The sequence below is a fragment of the Heliangelus exortis genome, chromosome 9 (assembly GCF_036169615.1).
Source record: "Heliangelus exortis chromosome 9, bHelExo1.hap1, whole genome shotgun sequence".
NCBI lineage: Eukaryota > Metazoa > Chordata > Aves > Apodiformes > Trochilidae > Heliangelus > Heliangelus exortis.
The window spans coordinates 4,489,952-4,505,235 of NC_092430.1; the positions used below are offsets into that span (position 1 = coordinate 4,489,952).

The window sequence follows — 15,284 nt, forward strand, 5'->3', positions numbered from 1 at the left end:
CTGTAAGCAGATGTTACATTCAGGTAACAAATTATTTCTAGCAGGAGCAAACTGCAAAGCATGATACTTGCTCCTTTTCCAAGCTGACCCAATAAAACTCCATTTACCCTCCTCCTCTCCTCACATCTCTTGGTGTCTGCTACTTCCCCAGCCCTTTCATAGAGGTGGCTCATTAAAAGCACCCACAATTGCAGAATGGACTGGTAGGAAAATATGGAGCATGTGAAGGATATGGAATGGGTCACACAGAGCAGCTTTTGCTCAAAAACATTGTAAGGACGAGGAGCTACATACACACATTAGAGGCAGAGGTATTCTCATCAAATTTGTCCAAGTCAGAACAGGTCTTACACAGAGAATACTGCACCTGTTGTAGCTGCACATGGAGGCACCTTTTACATCTTCTGTTTGCTTGTTTACTCCTGTTTAAGTAACTTATTTTGAGCCTTTAGAGTACTGCACTCCTAACACCTTACTGCAGTTTTTATTATTACAAAAAGCTAGTTTTAGAAGACCCCAAACCCACCTTTTTTCTGCAAGGAGACAACTAAGCTGGATTGAGTTTGGGTGTAACAAACTCAAGTTCAAGTCCCTGCTCTGCCAGTATCTAAGGCACTAAGACCCCTTCCTTGGCTACTGGGACTGTGTGTTCTGCAGCCAGTGTAAAACAAAGCTACATGTTTGCATAACTCCTGAGAAACTCTCCTAATAATAGCAGTGCTCATTAACTTAAGAAAACATGAGGCATTCAAAGGAAAAGAACAGAATTTTTGCTACAAGCAGGATTTCAGTTGACTCTTCAAGAACAAAGCCAGGCTTTGCTTCAAGGGAATTACATCTTCTGAAATCAGATGATTTTTCTTACCTGCTACATCGTTCCCTCCAGTCTGATTTGTATTGCAGGAGTATTGTGAAATTGCTTCTCCAGCCAGTGTAGTTTGCCACTCATCTTGTTGAAAAGTCTGTCACTGACATTGCTCCAATCTTAGAAGTTACTCTCTATAAACCTCCACGACTGAGGAACACGACATGAACTTTTCCTGAGCTAAGGATGTGTTTTTCCTTTTACTGGTTAGCTTTATTCCTATCACCTACCTGAAAGCCCTCACTTATGCATATTAAAATATAGTGTGGCTTAACAGATCTGCCAGTCCATGGCTCAGGACATAGAGCAATGCCTCCTGATCACAGCCCTAAGAGATATTTCCATGCCCTTTTGCCACCCTGGCTAGCAGCAGTGGGTATGTGCCAGTGAGTCCCAGCAGGGCTGATTTCACAGGAAAGCAATCACATATACAGCAACATTGGAAAAGTTGAGAGGCATATTGAAAAAGTAAACACAATTAAACCCTTTAGAGTGACAGTCTTTTCAGGAACACTCCTCTGACTATATTTGTGTTCTGAAAATAGCCTGGAGTGGTTTTGATCTAAATTGTCAGACTGCTAGAACAGCTATAGATAGATAGTTCACCAATACCCCCTTGACATTGCCATCAGAAGGAAGCAAGACTCCTGTCCTGCTCAGAGGAAAGCCACAGTCTCTGAGCACATCCAGCCCATGATGTTTCTGATGAGCTTGCCAGCAAGCACAGAAGTTGTGAAAAGAGGTGTTTAACCCAAGTGATGTAACCTGCTACACTTCACTCAGTGTCTTGCAGAACCCTGGCTTCCATTCAGAGCATGACAACCTCTATTCCCAAATCAATTCAGAAAGAAATTCCCAAAGAAAGAGTTCCCAAAGAATTCCCAAAGAAAGAGTTGTACCAACAACCCAAACGGTGCCAGGATTGCACTGAAGGCTCCAACACATTGTTATTATTTTTATTGCTCCAGCTCAACAAGAGCCACTGCAGAAACACGTGGGGACCCAACTCTGATTTCATCCACACCACTAAGAGGCAATGTAGCAAAGTGTCAGTGCAGGAGAAACTGGGATAATTGGTAACTGCAGTGACATGACCATAATTTTATACCCAGGTAGAACCTCAAAGCCCCAGCCAAGACTGAAGCCCTGCTAGCTTGGCATCAGACAAACACCACAAGGTCCATCCTTGTCCGGGCATGCTTACAAACCAAACAGCCAGGACAGGCTGTGTGTAATAGGGAAACAAAAACACCAAGGAATTAAATGTCTGGCCAAGGGTTACACCAGCCAGGCAACAGCAAGGCCAAAAATAGGATCCAAGTTGTTTCTTAGTCTACTAGATGTGGCAATGGGAACTATGAGGCCCATGAAGAGCCTGATTAGTCCACAGTCTCCAGGAAGACTTGAAGTCCTTCACTAATATATAGGGACATGATTTGTACTCTGCTCGATTTTGCTTGCCTGCTTGCTCCTCAGAAGGAAAACTTTCTGTGAAGGAATCTGGAAGGAACACCCTCACGTGGCTGGAAGAGTTTATGACTGCTGTAGGCTGAGACAGATGGGTAAGTAATTAAAAAAAATCAGTAATAAACCCCTCCTTCTAATGTAACACATTACCCCTTCTCAGTGTTCATAATTGTAACTGTCAGTTATCAAAATTAGGTCAAACTGAGATCACTAAATGACACAGAAACAACAAAAAGATCCGTATACCTACTACATGAGGATTTACCAAACCTTAAAACATAATAGGTAGTATCATAATTACTATCAGAGAATATTTCTTTTATCTGTGGTTCATGTCTTGAATAAACCCATGCGCATTATGTGGAAACTGAAAAAACAGGCCCCTTCTCCCTATATTCTATTTACTTTTTAAAAACCCTTCTACACCTTCTGCTTGCTGGCCATTTATGGCAAATGAAATCTGAATTCCATGCTTTGGAGCCCAATACTAGGATTTTAGTCATTCTACTGTGGTGAAAACTGAATTTTTGACAAAGTATTTTATTCTACTTTTTGGTAGAGAGAAGCTGAGAGACACAACCAGCCTCAATTATACAATTAGCCACTCAGTTTCAATGAGCAAAAACTCAGATGTCTGAGTTTTGTGCAGCCAACAGGTTCCTCCTACCCAAAAGGAAAGCTCAGATGATGCAAGGAATTCAAGTTAATGCAAATCAGCTGAGCCATGGTAACTGTCTGGATGGATTCACAGAGCCACTGCAAGTTTAATTCAATTAAGCTTAGCCTGCTATCAAAAGAGGTTTATCCAACATGCATTATATTGCCTTTGCTGTGACTTAATAACAGTCAGAAATAAATATCATAATTTGGATGATGCATAGTATCTTGTAAAGCTACCTAAATGCATTTTCAGTTCAATTTCTGATCCTATGGTTCATATATAGGTGCCACACATTTACAACAAGATGATAAAACCTGTAGACAAAAACTCTCCGGGATTTTGCTTAAAATCCAAATCCAGAAATGCAAACAGATTCTATTGTTGCTTCAGCTCATATCTGATGTTTAATGAGTCTTGCATTTCCCACAAAGCTGAAAGCAACTCCCTTATCAGTGGAAAGAATTTAACCACATCGCACATTCTCATAAGCTGTGTATTTTCTGATGCTCTGACACCACTTTACTGGCTAATGATGGTGATGGTACTTTGGAGAAGATCACAGATTTTGTTCCTCTTTTAGAGGGTTCATCCCCAGGGAAAAATCCTTGTATCTTTCAGAGACAAGGCTGTTCTGATTCATCTGTAAATACCTTTGCATCAGTAACAAAAAGGAGACCCTCTTAGTGCAAAGCTCAAGATTGAAGTAGAGCCAGTAAAGAATGCACCTACAGGAAAGAAGTGAATCTTTTGGCCTCAATGATTCTTGCACACATTCTCATGCTGTCAGAGACCTGAAAGAAGGCAGCAAATGAAAACTGAGCCTCAAGATTGGTCTTGCCAGCATTTCACAACACAGTAGGGTCAGAGGCTCATAGGGTTCGGTGTATTAAGAAAGCATGGCCACACATACTTGAAATTTTATAGTTTTCTGTATTTTATGTACACCAAAAGCTACAGAATGACTTTCTCCCTTTCTAAGATCTGTTTAGACAGATCTCTGTCAGGTTGTAATACCAGATATGGGTTGAGTGGCTCAGAGAAAGTCAACATAGACTGTTAAGTAATCTTCAAAATTATGCTAACTGATGGATAAACCATTACCAGATTGAGCCATTTTCACTGACTAAGAGGATTTAAAGCTCTGGGTTGGTTTTCATTTCAGTTGCCATTTCTTTTTTGTTAGAGAATTTGTCTTTCTCTGAGAAATAATCTGGTCCTAAAATGCATTACTCTGTGTTACCTGCTGGTCACAACAGGTGTCCATGATGCCATACAGACAAGTATTGAGGAAATTATCATGGCAGAGGATTTTTGGCTTCAATCAGACATTAAATTTAACACTGCAGGTATACAATAGTGCTGGAAACAGGAAGATGATATGGATTTCATCAAAAACAGGTCAAGAAACTAGCCTGAAGTTTGGGTCTTGCTGCCCTTCCTTCTCAGCCCTTACTTATTTTTCTTCCAGATCCCTGAGCACAACCACAGAAATAGTCCCCCATTCACATAGCCCAATGACTGCAGTAGTTTAGACCCAACACACAGGTAACAGGCGTGCAAAATAGATACTTGGTGAGAAGTGCACTGAGAACTCACATGTTTTCACACATAGGCAAAAAATCATGTATTTCTTCATGATAGGAAAGCAGAGTCTGAGCGTGCCATATCCAAACCTTCAGGCTTCTGCAGAATCTGCAGCATGATGCTGTCAGTGCTGAGTGGACTGGAAAGATAAATGCCCAGTGCCTGTGATCTCTGCAGTTATCTTCATGAGTTGGGTTTCCAGTTTGGCTTAGTCTCTTGGAGACCAAATGAAAACATGGCAAACAAGCAGTTAAGAGCATTGAGACCAAAACCCCCAGTTCCACTCCATCTGAATCAGAGCTTTTTCCAAGCTTATAAACCTTACCTATTCCTTTCATTCAGGACTTGTCAGGATGTTAGTGAAGTTAAAAGACCTAATAAAGGGAGAAGCAAAAAGGAAAGGAGAATAACACCTGTCTTTGCAGCTGGTCAACAGGCAGACCTTTTATGTGCTTTCTGCTGGGAAACAGGGCTGGTCTCATGTTACACTGAGCCTTCAGCAAAGGATGGAGTTTGCAGAAAGGAATCCTGCAACTACAAGATGTGAGGCTTGGGCTTCAGTCAGAACCAATGGAGAACTGCATTAAATTGAAAGTTCCATAAGTACAAAGGCATTCAATCATTGAACAACACACAGCTTTGTGGTTTGAAAGAATTTAAAAACAAAATTCAAATCACCACTTCAGAGCTACCTGTTGTTTCCAGTTCTGAAGACCAATCACTGTTTTACCCTACCACTAAATGTTTCCCAGAGTGACCCATAAAAACACTGAATATCTCCATTTAGGAAGAACAGACCAAGTCTGATAAAAGCTGATAATGCTAGTCTGCAAATTGCTTTTGTGCCTGAAGGAGAAATTCATCTTTCATAGAGTAAATTTACCCTATTAAGTGGTACCAGTTTTGCTTAAGGTTGCATCCTTAGAAGCTCATGGACAACAACAGAAAAGTCATGGAAGAAGAGTGACACCAAATAGAGAAAAACATGAATTGATATTACAGTAGACCTTTAGAGAGAATTCTTAAGAATAGCAAAGAAAGGTTAGAGCAGAAAGCAATACAGTAAAATAAAAAATAAAATTTGAGTCTGAAAATCATAAAGGAGTGAAACCTGCTAGTTCTGTCTCTGGAATGAAACCGTGGGGCAGCAAGGGTAGAACAAGAGAACATCCCACAAAAACAATGTAATATTATATAACCAGGGAATAAAACCACATATTAGAAGTCAAAATATGCTTTTCTCCCCCATATTCTCAGTAATAACAACAGTTAGAAAGAGATAAAGGGATGCAGAGGTACCTAAGGACCAGTGACCTGCATTTTCATCAGTTACCTCTAATTTTGGTTTCACAGGATGAAACAAAGAAAAATCTTTCTTCTGAGTGACCTAAAGCATCTTTATCTCTCCCTGATTTTGGTAGGAAATGAGGGGACAGTAAACTTCCCTGATGAGGAAGTTAGTGTGGGACATATCACCCCCAAAACATTGCTGAGAAGTGGACTCTTGGAATGACAACTTCAGTACCTTGGGAAGGTGGGATTTAAGAGAAATTGAAGTCTCTACAGTATTTGAAAGGGGCTTGTTGGATGAGGTACTGATTGATGAGCTAGACTTTGAAAGATCAGTAAATATTTTAAGATCATATACAGTGTATATGAACCAGTTCAAGTGAGGGATGGGGTTAACATGAACAAGGCTATTTGCTTCTTGGCCTTTCTTATTTTATAGAAGTCAAAAATTATCCTTTGGAGAAAAAAAAACAAAACCATAAACTGTATTTCAACTCTTTGTTTTCAGGTTCATTGCTAGAAATGTAATGACCTAAAATTCCTTTAATCTTCATTTTATGATTCTATTAAACAACCAATACATAAAAATTTTCTCTAGATGCACAAGGGGGGAGAAAGCAGCAAAATATTGGAAAAGGACATAGGCTTTCAGTCAAGTGAAACCTCCTTAATTGGCTGGCATGTTTTTCTGCACTTATTGAAGTGAATGTTGCCATCTGTTTCTTACTTCGAAAGAAAGAGTCAAAATGATAAGCAAGCTAAGAGATAAGGAAGTCTTATCATGCATACAGAGTATTTTAAAAAGTATAGTATCCACTATCTCTCTTTGGACAGAATATTTTCAGTCTTGACACAATTACTGACAGAAAAATTGTGACAGGCAAATATTCAACCAGATTCCATTCATGACCATGTACAGATGAGTTAATTTTGACTTCAGGTTTCCCATTACTCCAAGTTTTTTACCTTTTGAGTATCACCATAAGCATTCTGCTTTGGGATCAGCCAGGCTGTGCACTGCCCAGCCACTAAATCACATGTTGTTGACTGATGCATCACACTGATAATGAAAAATTTACTAATGTAAACTTTTTTTTCTTTACTAGCCCAAAAGGAAGCCTGATAAGCAACAAGAAGAGAATTACAGACACACACAATGTTAGGGTAAAGACAAACACACATAAGAGAGAATATAGACTCAGTAGACAGCTCACTTATCATCACCATGTCATCATCCCTCCTGATTTCACAGCTGATCAAATATTCATCCCACTTGCTTCTTCCTGTTAAACATCATGGCTGCTGACATTTGACACTTTAGCATTTAATTCCATCAACTGCTGCTAAACCTGAAGACTCCAATATTGATGCTTGAAAAAAAACCAGTAATATCAAAGATTCCTTACCTATACATTAATGTTGGACATGCACTTTTTTAAGTGATTGCAGAATATGGAGTAGAATATTGCCCATTATGGGTGTAAAGTAAAGGCAAATTCCTCTGCCCACCAGTACAGGAACAGCCACAATCTGAAAAGTCATGGAAAGGAACCTGTAGCATGCAGGATGTGAAACAAGCTATGGCAGCAACTACAGTCAAGAAGTGAGAAGAGCATAAGTATGAAATACAAGGGAGGGTTTCAGTCACATTGAGCCTGATATTATCATTTCACCCTAACTGTGCACTGGAGAGTAGCAAGACTCACAGCTTCTCTCCATCCCATTCTTTTCCCATTTGACCATGGAAATACAAATCTGGATGTGAATAGGTTTGCATGAGACTGGGAGAAATAACAGCTTTCAGCCCTCTGCATGACATGGCAGGAAACAACAGATGCCATTGCTACAGGGAACAAAAATAATTTTCAACAAAACTTGTTTTATCTTTTTTTTTTTTCCCCATGAAGGGCTATTAATTCACCTTTAGGCTTTGCATTTTCCTCATAGTCCATGGCAGTACCATAGTATTTCATAGTTTTACTACTAACCAAACAACAGAAGCAACAGAGTCAGAGGACAGAGCTGAGACACAGCCACCAATAATTCTTCTCCCTTCTACCTGTAGGCCATGTAAATAAAAAGGAAGGAACAGGATGACAACATCAATCTCTGCCATAGGATGTTCAGGCTGTAGAGGCACCTGCTCAGGGATAAACGCAGTGGCAAAAGAATTAACATAAAACAACACAGAAGGGGGAGGGATGGCAAAGGGAAAAAGAATGAACCAATAAAAAAAAAAAAAAAAAAAAAGAAACAAAAAAAACCCAACCAACCAAACAAAAAAACCCAACCAAAAATCCAAAGAGGTAACTAATAGGTGATCCATGAACATTTGCTATCAAAACCTCTGGACCACAAAAGGTACAGAAAAACAAACATACAAGCTTCAGACCAAAAGAAGAATCTTGTCTTGACGACACCATAGCTCAGCTTACAAATGTGACTGATGACTGCAGTTTGTGTTTTTCATCCACTTCCTCAAAAAGCCAGAAGCTGTACTCTGACACACACAGAGTGTAAGGAAGAGGAGAATGGCATGAGCTGGGGGAGAGCTGCTGGCTCTTGCTACCTTAAAAAGGAAACCTGAGAAAGTGCAAGAACAGCAGCACTTAAATCAGAGAGGCAAAGGAGGTGTCAGTGCTATTGCACTGCAGGGTACTACTGTAGCTGGGAATTCTGCACAGCTCACAGGCAGATGGACCTTTGGAAACTCAGAGGAGACAATTCACATCTGTAAACAGGATATAAAAAACATGGGAATATTCAATCAGTCCCTCTGTGAGCTTTAGCATCTACTGCACAAGCTTGATTTGTCTTAGGAGATTGTTCACTAGAATGCCTACTACAAACAGATCTTAAATAAATAAATAAATAAACCATAACAATCATGTCTTGAATTAATATATCTCTTGATTCTCAAAGAATCTTCTTTTGCCAAGAGAAAATATTTATCATCTCTTATGATCAATAGGCAAACCTTAATTTGGGCAGAGCTGCCTGACTTCACTTGTCACAAATGTCTACAGTGCTACCAGAACTGTTGTTTGGTTTTGGTTTTTTTTTTTTTTTTTGTTAAAGTAGTTGGAAAGCAGCCTGTTTCTTTTGAATAATAAAGTGTGTGTAACACGCAGCAGATACCGGCCACAGAATGCTATCCCCTCTTCATGACAGCCACTGAGGAAACTTGCTGGACAAAGACTCTACAATTTCTCATGGAAGAAATGTCATTTAAGGTAATGTGTACAACCAGTCAAATCAGCACTGACAAATACATTTGCTGACAACTTCAGTCCTTTTCCCAATTACCAGCTCTTTGCAAACAGACTACTGTTATGGTTGTTATTGTCATTGTAGAAGAGACAATTGAAGTGCCTGAGCCAAAAACCCAAATTCTAATCAGCTTCTCTATGTTATGGGAACGGGTGTAGATGAACCAGCTTTACCCAAAGAATTTACCAAGTGCTCATTTGGACTCTTTGCCATTTGATATTTGGTAACTGCTCATTCATATCACACAGGTTTTTTTGCTTCCAGACTAAATATATGAAATCTTTTATTAATAATATAATAGGCTAAAACAATGTGAAGAACAGTCATCATCCAAATGTCTATGGGCAGTACAAGCTTTCACAAGTGGTTGATACCAAAAGGTTGAGATAGGTCTGTGATGTTCAGAATCTAAGGCAATGTTTGCAGCTGTAGTTTCAGATCATTCAAGAAGCTACTGCATGGATCATGAGTCTGCAGGAGAAGTTTCAGCACAGATTGCACTACAAGCTGATGCACTAAAAGTTGAAATCACCAATTAATCCACCCTCCCCATGAATAAAGAGGAAATCAGACACTGGGCTTAAGCATGTAGCTGCTTCATTTTACAGGATCTGGAATTATATTGTCTGCCTCTACAGTGGGAAGTAGTTGTCTTTATAAATCAGCCCTCCTAGAGTTTACAACAGTAATAACCTATCTGTTCCAAAGGAAAAATCCATCTGAGGATTTACCATTTAATAGTGAGATTACAATACACTACCTTTATAGAATAAGATCCTCTTTTCCTAATCCAGCTGGCTTTTAATAGATTTGTTTGAGGACTCATGAGACATAGCAGCTACAGAAGGATATCATAATTTCATCCTTACATTCTTCTAAATGTCTGCAGCAGTATGGATCCTACTTGCCTCTCATTTGAATATACAAGAAACTTTCTCCTTGATATTCAGTCATTAAAAAAATATTTACATACATATATTTATATGTGTAATATATATATATATATACCTAGTACAGATCAGATATTCTGACTATTTATATGTTATCTTGCACCAAAATCCCTTTCCAAGAAACACGCCCCTTCAAAGGCACTTTAATGACCCAGAAATCTGTGAAGGATTGGTTGAAGCAAGTCTTGTGCCCCAGGACACTTTGTGGCAAATCACAAAGATGTTTTCCATCTCTTGATTCTGATGTTTAGTTTCCAAATAATGAATTACAACATTTACTACGAGGAGAAAACAGACACAATAAAGCCAGTCATCTGTTTAACATAAGATTCTTGAGCTATAGATTTAATTTACATTAGTTTGTTCTTTCTGGATACTATCTTTGTAGCAGCAAGTTATGAATGTGAAGAAAATAACATTGGCTTGAGTGTTCAGTCTGACACAGAGAAATATTTTTATAAACTACCCCAAAAAGGAAAAGGGAACTGGCAAATAACGTAGGGTATGATGAGCTGAGCCAAGAATGTGATTTTGGATTCCTTCCATTGCCATTTTCACTTCAGAGTAATTTGTACAATTTGGAAAGGCAGCAGTGTAACTGTGTAGGGATGGGTTATCCAAGGTAACCTCTGTGTTTAAAGGATGGGGTATTTTTATAGCCATGGACCTAAAATGAGGTCACATGCTACAGCTACCCAGAGCTAGGAAGGAAGACAGAGAATACACTGTTTTAAATCTCTTGCATTATATTCTTCTGAACAGAGACATGTATTCTACAATTCTTAAAATACATAGCTAGTAATATGCTAATGGAATAGAGAGAAAACCAGCCAAACCTAATAAAATATCCTTCTAGAAGAAATACTAACTTTTCAGATTCTTTAAGGCTAGTGTTGACACTGAATTCTTTAAGAAATGAAGTCAAGTGGAAACACGAGTGTGCTAGTTCAAACTTTGAAAATATATTGAATTTTAATACATTCCTAGTTCATGTAGCAGCCCAGCCTCTCTAGTGCTAGAGTTTTATGTGATGAGCCTTGTGCTAATTTCTAGAAAATAGCTAGAAATTTTTAAGCTGCTAAAAGCTGTGGTTTGTATATAAAAACCCAGCCACTCAGTCCTCTGAGTTCACCAGTTCATTGCCCACTTTTAACATTTCAGATACTCATATTCAGATTGGACTCAACAATTACATAAATATAAACCCTACCATCACTTAAGATATATAGACATGAACAATACTTTGTCTAGCACAGACAAATTAAAAGATGAAAATGTCAGACTCCCCAGAGAACCTTGAAATCAGCCACTCATAGAAGTTTCACAGTGGCACATTAAAGACTTAAATCTAGGTCCTCATCTGTAATGAAGCATTGGTGAAGGAAGTGGAAATACTTAATTTCTAGTTTACATCAATGAAAAATGGGAACTTTAATTATAAGGTCAAGATAATACAGACATAAAATTATCATTTTACTCCCCACTGCTTGCAAAGAGTAAAACACAGGACCAATCTAATATCAGTTCTGGAAAGCATCCACATTTATAGGATGATTTAGAGAAATATTCGTGGTGTCAAGGCCTTGAGACATCTTAATGCCCTTGGCGAGAAGCCAGGTGAATAAATACCAAATGATGAACAGTTAGAAGCTATGCAGCATTGGAAAGGAAGATTAAAGGAATGATTTTAATGTGCCAATTAAAACACACTGACACATAATATAAGCAAAAGATGTCATTTTTTCCTGCCTTGTTTTCAACAATGTTCAACTAGGATTTTTGACTGTTCCTTTAAAACATTCAGACCTTCCATACCAGATATCCCTAGGACTGCTCTTTTCTCACCCATTTCTCACCCCTGCCCCTACCATCACCTAAGTCAGGGGTGGGAGAAGTAGCATCCTGGGTAAGATATTTTATTTATCCTGGTAAGATATTTTATTATATCACCAAGAACATGCATGTATGGTCTTGGACCCAGGACTGCCCCAGGTCTTGGATCCAGGCTGCTGTATTGCAGGTCCCAGTACCAACTGGGGTAACCTAAGTAACTCAGATGAAGAGGGAGGTTCAGGACTAGAGTACACATGGGCAAACACACCCAGCTTGGAGTCACCCAGTCCTCTCACTACATCTAGTAATGTGCTGAGCTGTGCCTCTAGTCAAGTGCTCATTAAGGTAGTTTAAGCTTCCTTTTATTTACTATACATTTATTATTCATCAATAATTTTCCCTTGAAGTTTGATCATTTCATAGAGATATTTTCCTTACATTCTCCACAGGTGCCCTGTTATCTCTCCTGCTGCCTCTCCTTTTCCTCATCCCCTCCTGACATGAATTAAGTGGAATCTTGTCTGATCTAGGACGTGGTTATGGTGACAGGACCTGTTCACTTTTTTTATAAGTGAAATTGCTAATTACTAGAAATGTTAGAGGGTTTATGGAGAAAATGAAATCTGTTTTTTACATGGGGCAAATTAAAGTCTCTGGGGAATAAAAGGATGGATGCTGCTCTGGGGAATGTTCAGTGCAATTTTGCTAGATCAAGACTTTACTATGTGCTTGATCTGGAATGCTTAACTGGTACTTAAAGCCATAGATTCCTCTGAAAAAAATCATTGCAATAACTTTTTATAGTGAAAGAAATAATTCTGCTAACACAAGTCAGCTGACAAAAATTTTTCTGGCAATAAAGTGTTAACTAAGATAAGGAAAACTAACACTGCTAGACCAGCTGGCCAGGGCCTGCACCGTGCCATAGAGAGCAGCTTCCCTTATTCTTCTTGCCATGCAGCAACACCACATGGTCAGAACTAAACACAGAAGACACAACAAAGTCCATGCAATCCTTTCAGAAGGCTCTTGATGTCATCTGAGTCAAGGGATCAGATCATCTCAGCCCATGATAGCTCCAAATGCCCACAAGGAAAATGGATGTGACTGCAACCTGGCCCATTTTACACACACAAAAGATGCCTTGCCCTTTGCTTTCTCCAGAATCAGATAGCTCAGGCAAGTGGAAATAGAGTGGTAGTTTCTAGTCCATTCTACTTTTTATATGTGCAAGAGGCAAATCCAGTTTTCCCCCCAGCTAAGCCCACTGGTGGGCTATGCCAAATTGCAGTAAACCAGAAAAAACCCAGTTCTGTTGTGATTAGAAACCTTTGGTATGCCAAAACATAGACAAAACATATCTGCAGTTTGGCTGTTTGCCCTAGAGGTTTACACCAGTCTTTTCTTTCCAAATCACAAATCTTTCCTTCCCAAAGCTTGCACAGGAGTAATCAGAAAATAACAGTGTCCAGAAACAAGCAGGATCTTGGGATCAAGCACTAAGCAAGATCTTGCAATCAAGCACTGAAACGAGGTGATGCTACCTTCCCTTTTTTTATCTCCCTGGGGTCAATAAGCAACGAGAAGACAAAGCACAGACTGTCAAACCTGAGCAGAAGAGCTGATTCAGTAGTCAAGCTTTGGTCTTCACCATGTTCACTGAAAGTTGTGGGGTTTTTATAAGGAAAGTTTCCCTGTTCTTACATAACCTTCGACACTTTGCTGCAGCAGGCTAAGTGAGGGAACAAGGTTAACAGATCCAAGATATTTTTACTGCTTCACTCAAAGATCCACTGAAATTTCTGGGAATTTTGACACTTGTTCAAAACAGTGTGTGACTCTGCATGTTGCTATTCGTGCAAGGAGAGAATCCTACAGCACCTCCAAGTCATTTCTACTGAAAAATTTAACATAATTATTTAACATCCTTCTTCAAACTGGTAAGTCTGCTAGATTGGTTTCTGATAGGAAACAAAGTTAGGGTTAAGCTGCCATTAAGCTGCCATTCCTACTGACTGCTGTGTATGATACCACAAACTTAGCCAAGACAAATGCTTTCTGACTTAGCTATGGAAAACATATTTGTGTCATTAGTACAGATACAACCAAGGAATGAGACCAGTGAACCATGATTAATATGGGCAATATCTGTCCTAAAACAACAACTATTTATCTAAGTGCAGTGTGCTGGCTTCATTTATTGCATCTCTTCCTGTTTCCCTCCCTTTACCACGTGTTTATTAGAAACAACATTAGGGGAAACAAAGTGCATATCATATTTTCAAACTAATTACAACACCCTTACCTCATTACCAGGACCATTGATCCATTGCTGACACTATTATAGTCCTCCAAACTATCCCTCTGCCTTCAGCCATCAAGAGGTCCACTGCAGGTGGGAAAATCAGCATCATTGTCCCACAACTCCACCAAAGTAGAAGCTGAAGCCAGGACATCAGCATCTCAACAGTTGGATGGAGCAGCAGCTGTGCAAACACATGACCCAGGCTGTGACAAAATTCTTTTTTCCTCTCTAAAACTGCTGTAACTCTGTCAGAGCTTCTTGGACACATAAAATCCCTACAATTTCTCTAGTGGGGTGAAACCAGTGAGCAGTCCCATAATGTAGAGTATCCTGGGATACTAATTATCCCAGCATTTAACAGGATAAAGAAGAGAAAACTTTTTGCACCGGTTCTAAAGATGAACATTCCAAAGCCTTCTGTCATGTATTAGACACCAAAATCAGATGCTCAGCCATATTTCCCCACCTTCACCAGTGGTGCTGAAGATCTGTCACTCCTTGCCCAATGCTGTAACCTCGAGCAGAGCTTTGCATCCACCCAGGACAGAAATGCTTTTGCAGTTTTGCATAGCAGTGCTTTCTGCAAATGAAAACAGTAGAACTCGCATCCAATTCAGGCAGTAATACCCTGCCAGCCTGTGTCTGAGACCTCTGCTTCTGCTCTTCTTTAAGAAGATGAACAACACTTCTACAGGGAGCTGAATGGGGGGTAAGAAGGACAAGAGCACCTCAACATTGGATTTGAAGAACTCTGCCTCAGGGTCACAACCAAAAAACAACTGGAAGCCATCAAAACATGAGTCTGGGATTTCTTCAGCTTTCTGCTTTTAAGCAAATTCTCTAAGTATGTGACTGTAACTTTTATTCTCTTGTTACTCATATTAAAAAGTGTCTTCCTTTGTTCACATTCTGAAACAGGATCCTGATCTTATGCTTAGCACTTTTCAGGACCTCATCAAGGAGGTCTTCTTTTAAATAGAAGATAAATGGACACATCACTAACCATCAAAACTTGCAAATTTTAACCACAAGCAGAAGATGTCTGTATGAAAAAAACTA

The 15,284-nt window shown here is 39.3% G+C and overlaps 1 long non-coding RNA gene across 4 annotated transcripts in view; it reads left to right on the forward strand.

Moving 5' to 3' along the window:
* LOC139799633 (uncharacterized) overlaps window positions 1-15,284 on the forward strand; it is a 74,866-nt gene that overhangs the window by 47,978 nt on the left and 11,604 nt on the right. For 2 of the 4 annotated variants that reach the window (XR_011727377.1, XR_011727378.1), the window contains one exon: window positions 9,002-9,100. The exons of 1 other annotated variant lie outside the window; for it this stretch is intronic. This is a non-coding gene — a long non-coding RNA (uncharacterized lncRNA). Of the gene's footprint in view, window positions 1-2,341; window positions 2,428-9,001; window positions 9,101-15,284 lie in introns of all 4 variants that reach the window. One more of the 4 variants, XR_011727379.1, reaches the window with a different exon arrangement.